General features: G+C 42.4%; 1 pseudogene; it reads left to right on the top strand.

Annotated features, from left to right (window-relative positions):
* The first annotated feature begins 2,040 nt into the window (after positions 1 to 2,040).
* Positions 2,041 to 5,131, top strand: LOC139536386 (L-rhamnose-binding lectin CSL3-like; annotated as a pseudogene).
* The last annotated feature ends 3,262 nt before the right edge of the window (positions 5,132 to 8,393 follow it).

An 8,393-nucleotide genomic window follows, 5' to 3' on the forward strand; every position in this document is an offset into this window, starting at 1 on the left:
AAAAATAGGTGCAGCACACTTAAGTAAGTACGGGTCTAAATTGTCAGCGCCTAAGGATTTCTTAGTATCAATGGCACACAGGGCAATTAGAACCTCTGCTTCAGTTATTTTCTGGAAACTAAAAACAGGGTTACCATTTTTCAGAGTAACGGTTGAAAAGCAAGACGAAAAATCAACTAACTGGCCAGTACCACAAAGTCCACTTTTCCTTTCAAATAAAAAACCAGCAGAGATGAAATGCTTATTAAAAGCATCACAAATATCATTTTTTTCAGTTAGAATACAGAAGTCTGAGGTAATTTGCTTAGGAAGAGAAACAGCAGAATTCCCCCGTTTCAGTGAATTAACGGTTTTCCAGAATTTTGCAGGATCTCCTGCAGAATCTGTCATAGCATTAAGGAAGTAATTTGATTTTGCCTTTTCGACAGCTGCAGTACATTTATTTCTCAATTGCCTAAAAAACAGCCAATCAGCTGGAGTACCTGTTTTCCTCGCCAAGGCCCAGGCCCGATTCTTTTGCAGGAAAAGACCTGACAATTCAGGAGAGAACCAAGAACTGGTTCGGTTTCTTACTCTGTGATTCTTAAGCGGGGCATGTTTATCAGACATAGAGGTAACAATAGAAGAGAAAAAAGCAAGGGCTAAAACCGGGTCCAGAAAGCAGCAAGTGGATAAAAGCTCAGAGTGATATAAGTCAAGGATATTTGACTTATATTCACAGAGTCAGTGTGGTGAAAGCTCAACAGCGCCTCTTCAACTTCAGGAGGCTGAATAAATGTGGCTAGTCCTCTAAGGCCCTCATGAAATTCTACATGTGCACCATTGAGACGATCATGTAGGGCTGTATCAACGCCTGGTCCGGAATTTGCAACCACAGGGCTCTCCAGATAGTGGTGCGGACAGCCCAACGCATCACCGGGGGCACACTGCCTGCCCTCCAAGACATCTCCAGCACTCGGTGTCACAGATAGGCCAAGAAGATCATCAAGGACCTCAGCCACCCGAGCCATGGCCTTGTCTCCCCGCTACCATCTAGAAGGAGATGATAGTACAGGTGCATCAAAGCTAACCCTAAGAGACTGAGAAACTGGAGATAGAAGTTTCTTACTCCAGGCCATCGGACGTTGAAATAGTAACCTCTAGCCGGCCTCCGCCCAGTACCCTGAGCAAACTTAGTCACTGTTAAAAGCAGGGTACTGGGCTGATACCACCTGGTACTATACCCTGTACCGTAGAGACTGCTGCCATATGTACATAGTCATTCAACACGGTTCACTTTAATAATGTTTACAGTAGAGTACCTGTACTGGGGTTCTGTGGTCACCAAACTGCCTTCAAGCGCAGCGGTCTCCCTCACAGTAGTGGCAACTGTGTACATATAAATGAACAAAATCACTCGGACCAGCCTTTCTGGACCGTGGCGGTAAAGCCTGATAAGTGCAACACCCAAAGGGCTCGCACGTTGACGGGCTAGGCACCTGTCCAGCAGCCCTGAGAATTGAAGAGGTAATTTAGGCAATTCAAGGCAATTTACTGCACATACAGTTATGCTGTGTTTGCTCAAGAGTATAATTAATTGGCTGATCCCACCTGATGACCCGGATTGAATATTGGGGTGCGTTCAGCAGGATGCAACCTTTTGGAAGGTTCAGATAACAATATGCTATTTTGAACAAATATGTCTCTCCGACATGTAGATCAAGGAAATACGTTGTCTCTATTCATGAAATTTATATCTGCAATGATCGAAGGTTTTTTGACTGAACGTGGCCCATGTAATTCTTCCATAACAAAGAAGCACCACCTAGATGGCTACTTTAAAATGTTGGAAGCCCTCAATGGCAGTGTTCATGCCAAAATGGATTTCATCCATCTAGAGTCCTCTATCTAACTCCATGAGACTGACTCAATAGCCAGGTTCAGACCAGCAAACGCCGGCCCCTGATTGCAATGAGGTGCACCTGGAGACAAAGTGATACACCTGGGTTAATTAAGACATGTCACATAACATAAATACCAGGTGTATTGGGTCTTGTTGACATCAGTTGCATTTTCTCTGTTACTACCACTCCTGTACCTGGAATCATGTGCATGTTCAGACTGATGGCGGTCATATGTGAGTATACAAAATCTGTATCTGATGCAGATTAGAATTTAAATATATACGATCAAATGTTTGTAATAGAAGAATGTCATATGATTTGAGGGACATTCAGTTCCTATTGGGCAAAAAAGTATTCAAAACAAAATCATTAACAAATGTTGTGACATCTTGTGCCTGGAATAAGAGACCAAATGCTCAACTTGACTATAATACACTTAGTATAACTGAAATGTATTAGTATAGAGACCAATGCTGAATTCTAGCTTCATGGTACAAGTGCATATGTTGTGAGATGTTGCTCAACTAGCTGTGTGATGTTGTTTCAGTGCTGGCTGCAGCTTGCTGTACACTAACGGATGGAGGTACTGTATGTAATAATGATACTACTTAACCAAGCTAATGTGAGTGGTGTGTAATTCCTGTTTATTTGTCCTGGCAGCAATCAGCATCACGTGTGAAGGCTCTGATGCTTTACTGCAATGTGGTAAGCTACTCAACCCTACAGTATACTCACCGACCACCTATGATAGTTTCTACTGTAGATTAGCATCACTAGCCCACACCATAGAGACCCAGGCTTGTCTCTCCGTTGTCCCTCACCTTTCTCCTTTTCATTGTCTCTTCCCCATCTCCCCCAGATGGAGGTAAGATTCAAATCAAGCGTGCCAACTATGGTCGTCGTCAACACGATGTGTGTTCCATTGGGCGCCCCAATAACCAACTCACCGACACCAACTGCCTCAGCCAATCCACCACCAGCAAGTTGGCAGAAAGGTACTGGAACCTGTGTTGACCTGTAGGAACTCCTTGACTAGTGTTAACCAGCAAGATGGCAGAAAGGAACTCATGACCTCTACCTGTCTTTGAAACACACAGATGCGGTGGGAAGAGCGAGTGTTGTGCCGGCATCCAATTTCGTTTTTGGAGACCCCTGTGTCGGGACTTACAAGTACCTGGACATCAAATACTCCTGTGTCCAACAGCAAGAAACAAGTCAGTCTCTGAATGTGTGCTAATAACACTTAGTGGTGGGCACCAATATCCATAATTAGATTCAACGTACTATCGGTACGACTGTGGCATGTTGGGATATTGTTTAATACTCCTACCCACTTTACTCTTTTGTAAAAGAGTGCACTCTGCTGATAGCTAGAAAAGGAATAGAAAGGGGAACGACCCAATGTTACTAGATTGCTAACTACGTTTTATTAAATGCCGTCTTATGGCCACAACGCTTCATACGTGCATGGGTTTCTCAACGTGTAAACCACCCTCACCTGCTAACTAACCCTAGCTAGCCAACAAGCTGTGGTTATTGAAAAATGTAGCCGGCAACAACTTTAGTTAGCGTAGCCTATAGGGAGGTCAGGGACCTGGAAGTGTGGTGCCAAGACGACAAAGGAACTGATAGTGGACTACAGGAAACGAGGGCCGAGCCCCTCCCAACCAGGAGGCTAGAAATATTTGGTATCAGCCCTCCGATCCTCAATTCTACAGCTGCACCATTGAGAGCTTTTTGACTGGCTGCATCACCACTAGGTATGGCATCTGACTGCAAGGTGCTACAGAGGGTAATGTGTACGGCCCAGTACATCACTCAGGCTGGGCTCCCTGCCATCAGGATCTCGACACCACGTGTGTCTGAAGGCCCTACATACAGACTCGAGCCACCCAAGTCATACTGGCCTCTGCTACTCCATAACAAATGGTACGGGTGCACCAAGTCTGGAATCAACAGGACCTTGAATGGCTTCCACTTCCCCCAAGCCATAAAACTGCTGAATGACTACCCCGACCATCTGCACTGACCCTTTTTGCAGTAACCTTTTCGACTTGCCTCATATGCTGCTGCTGTTCCTTATATGTACATATCTCGCTCAATTAGCCAGCAAGAACATGGAAGGGAAGTGTCTCAAGCTTATTTGATGGTTGTGCACTTAATCTGGTTTACCACTGAATATGTTTCAGTGAACGGTAACTAGCTAGAGCAACTCCCACAGATTGGTAGGGTCTATAGCTAATCTGACAGATGGCACAGCACAAACTGCATAGAAATACAGATTTGGTGTAGCGGGTCGACCTGTTTTCACCAGCTTACCAACTGTTCATAAGGAAGTGAAACTACAAGGTAACGGTGGAAGATGACGCGCATTACTTTGTATACTTTACTTCATGCCAACACGTTGATTCCAGGTGCATTTTAAACATTCCCTATTAGTCCCCATCACTAACACTTCACCAGGCTAATGTGTCTTAATTTGTGTGGTGTAACTCCTGTGTTGTCCTTGCAGTAAGCAGCATCATATGTGAAGGCTCTGATTCTCAACTACTATGTGGTAAGCTGGTCAACACTACCATACAGTGTATTCATGTGGTGACATATGTTAGTCACTAGCCCACACATACAACCAGATTTGGTAATCCTTTTCTTTGATCTCTTCCTCAGATCGGGGTGAGATCCATATTCAGCGTGCCAACTATGGTCGTCGTCAACACGATGTGTGTTCCATTGGGCGCCCACAAAACCAACTCAAAAACACCAACTGCCTCAGCCCATCCACCACCAGCACAATGGCAGAAAGGTACTGAAACCTTTAGTGTGCATATACCTGTAGGCACTCATTGGCTGTGATGTTAACCTCTACCTGTTTCACACAGGTGTGACGGAGAGCGCCAGTGTATCGTCAAGGTATCCAACTCCGTGTTCGGCGACCCCTGTGTCGGAACCTATAAGTACTTGGATGTGGCTTACACCTGTTACTGAATGTGAGTGTTGAATATGTTCATGCACAAATGACTGGGAACTAGAATGCTGGTACTGATGGTTTGTCTTGCAGGATATCTTCCTGGGGAACCTGAAGATGTACAAGGCTTCTGTGACTTTATCATTGGGTCATGCTGTTTTCCTCCAACCGCCAAATCAACTTCAATGACCATTGTAAACCTGTGCATTTTGTGCTGAAACATTTCTTAAACCTTTTCTGAACTGGTTGTTGGTCTGAATTAAATGACGTGGCTGGAAGACGATACTGGTTGCCTCTTGTATATTACTAAATGTCACACCAATATTACTGACCATGTGTCCGGTATTCTCTCTTACACGGTGTTCACCGGTCTCATTTGTACCTGGGGCTAACGTGCCTTTGTCTTGACGTCTGTAATCTGTGCCCACCTTTAGGCAGATGTAGAAAAGTTTAATACTCATTGTGATCACTTTCCTGACTACCTCAGGCGGTGTGATCTGGATGGTCAAACAATTTAAATGAATTGAACCTGCCTCTCAAATCATTGACAGGTAGTACTTATGCCATCAGCAGCCTTAATGGTCCTAATTTGTATTAATCACCAGCTAAGCTGGTCACAAAGCAGACCTGGATGGGTGAGACATTTTTATACACTGTTTAGACCCTACAAACATTGATAGTTAAGTGGTTGGATCATGAACCAATTGTTACTGTGTAAATTCAGCTAGACTATTTCTTCTCTTACTAAACATACTTCCAGGGAAGCTGCCCAACTACATCACATTAGTTCAACAGCTTCTTATCCAGAGACTCACAGGCACGTCGACAAATCTCCCACAATGTCAAAGGGGGACCTGACCGATACAGACATCCAAGAGCTGGCCCTCAACCATCACATTCCACCCTGAGAAATAAAATAATTATATTCCCTTCCCTATGCACCACCAAATAAGAGAAACAACCATGAAAAACAGCCAGGCCAACAATGTTAGAGTGCATGTATGGCACCATGTCCATCTGAGTATTCATTTGTACAAAAACCTTCATGGCATAACCCTTAACTTCTTGGAACTATAGGGGGTGCTGTTCCGCATTAGCATATTTTGGTCTCCAAATTAAACTGCCTCGTGCTAAATTCTTGATCGTACAATATGCATATTATTGTTATTATTGGATAGAAAACACTTTCTAGTTTCTATAGCCGTTGGAATTTTGCCTGAGTGGTACAGAACTATATCTACAGCACTTTTCATGACGGGTCAGATTTCAGAAATTTTTACCCCTGATCTGGAGTCTGTTTTTAAGGTGACAGTGAATGCTATGAAGAAACGGACACTGCCTACGTCTTCCTTTGGGTGTCTGTACGTCATCACGTTTTGAATGGAGTCGATTGCACAATCACAGCCACTATAAAAGAAAAAAACGTGGAGGTACCTCCCTTTCTCGTCGCGCGCCTGAAGCGTGAAGGACATCGGACTTGCCTCATTCCAAATCGTTGTTTAGCCAGCAATATTTCTCTGGTCATGTTTTTACTCGTTATAGTTGTTAAAAACATCATAATGTAGTTAATTTGAACCGTTTTATAGCAATTTATATCCGTTTAGTGCGATTCTGAGGAATTTCTTTGTCGTGCACTTTCTAGCTTTGGGAACGTTTCGGGGTCTCGGTCGTTGTTAGTGGACATTTCGAAGGACAGAGGACATCTATCGACCAAAAGAAGATTACAACATAGAAAGGATACATTGCCCAAGAATCTGATGGAAGAACAGCTCAAAGTAAGCAATATTTAATATGATAAATCGTTGTTCTGTCGAAATATTTTAAACGCATATTTCGCCATTTTGTTTGTTATCGCGTCACTTGGCGAACCCTGTATTGAAAAGTAAGGATAATTTTAAAAATGTAAGTCAGCGGTTGCATTAAGAACTAATTTGTCTTTCGATTCCTGTCAACCCTGTATTTTTCAGTCAAGTATATGATTAGCTTTCGATTAAACTAGATCACTCTGAAAGCTGACGTCCCTCATTTTGATGCTTGAGTTGCTACTATTTTCATTGTATAACCACGATTTTGTATGGCTAAATATGCACATTTTCGAACAAACTGTATATGTATGTTGTAAAATGATGTTACAGGAGTGTCATCGGAAGAATTCTGAGAAGGTTAGTGAAAAAATTAATATATTTTGGCGGTGATTACGTTATAGCGCTCTTTGGCTGGAATCGATGCTCTGGTAACGTTTTCACATGTGGTATGCTAACTTATCGATTTATTGTGTTTTCGCTGTAAAACGCTTAGAAAATCTGAAATATTGTCTGGAATCACAAGATCTGGGTCTTTCCATTGCTATGCTTTGTCTATTCTTATGAAATGTTTTATTAAGAGTAAATTGGTCATACACGTTGCTCTCTATAGTAATTCTAGTCGTCTTGTGATGGTCGGTGCAATTGTAAACTGTGATTTCTACCTGAAATATGCACTTTTTTCTAACAAAACCTATCCTATACCATAAATATGTTATCAGACTGTCATCTGAAGAGGTTTTTTCTTGGTTAGTGGCTATCAATATCTTAGTTTAGCCGAATTGGTGATAGCACCTGAAGTAGTAAGAAACTGATGGAGTTAGAAAAGTGGTGTATTTTGCTAACGTGTTTAGCTAATAGATTTACATATTTTGTCTTCCCTGTAAAACATTTAAAAAATCTGAAATGGTGGCTTTATTCACAAGATCTGTATCTTTCATCTGGTGTCTTGGACTTGTGATTTAATGATATTTAGATGCTACTATCTACTTGTGAAGCTATGCTAGCTATGCTAATCAGTGTGTGGGGGGGGTGGGGGGTGATCCCGGACCCGGGGTAGAGGCTCGTTAGAGGTTAACTGTATCAACACAGCCCCTCAGTGTCATTCAGATGTATTTGTTTTATCTGGAATTTATTTTACATCATTCTATCCTTCGCCCAGCAACTCCACCCCCACTTGTCTCCAATTCCACATCCCAACCCTCATCTTCCCTTAGCCCATCCCACCTGTCTCTGCTGGCCAAACACTTTGGATTTCTACGCAGCATATATATTTCAACTATGCTGTGATTAACATACCATTTCTATTGAATAGACTCTACAGACTGTTGGAAAAACGTTAATAGTATTAGTAATTGACCTCCAACATATCTAGGGTCAATTTTAGATCAATGTTTTGCATTTTCAGCTATTCCTGAGAACCTACTTGAGGGCAATACTAAAATAAATGGTCAATTGATTCTGTATTCTCACTACGAAATCTGCATTAGCTGAAAAGCACAAGTCTTGAATCATCGAGAGGAATCTCTTCCCAACAATTTTGCAATCTGTATGGCACATATCAACATCCTGGTCCTCAAATGAAACTGGTATACATTCCTATTTATGCTATTTTTATTCCGCTGCAAGTTTTGATCCTGTTAAATTGGGCAGACAGACCACTTCCCTACCTCCTTCTACTGCCACCTGCCTCCATTTTTGGTGTAACGCTGTAATCAATTGGTTAAAATCTTGGACTGAGCA

The sequence above is a fragment of the Salvelinus alpinus genome, chromosome 12 (genome assembly GCF_045679555.1).
Source record: "Salvelinus alpinus chromosome 12, SLU_Salpinus.1, whole genome shotgun sequence".
NCBI lineage: Eukaryota > Metazoa > Chordata > Actinopteri > Salmoniformes > Salmonidae > Salvelinus > Salvelinus alpinus.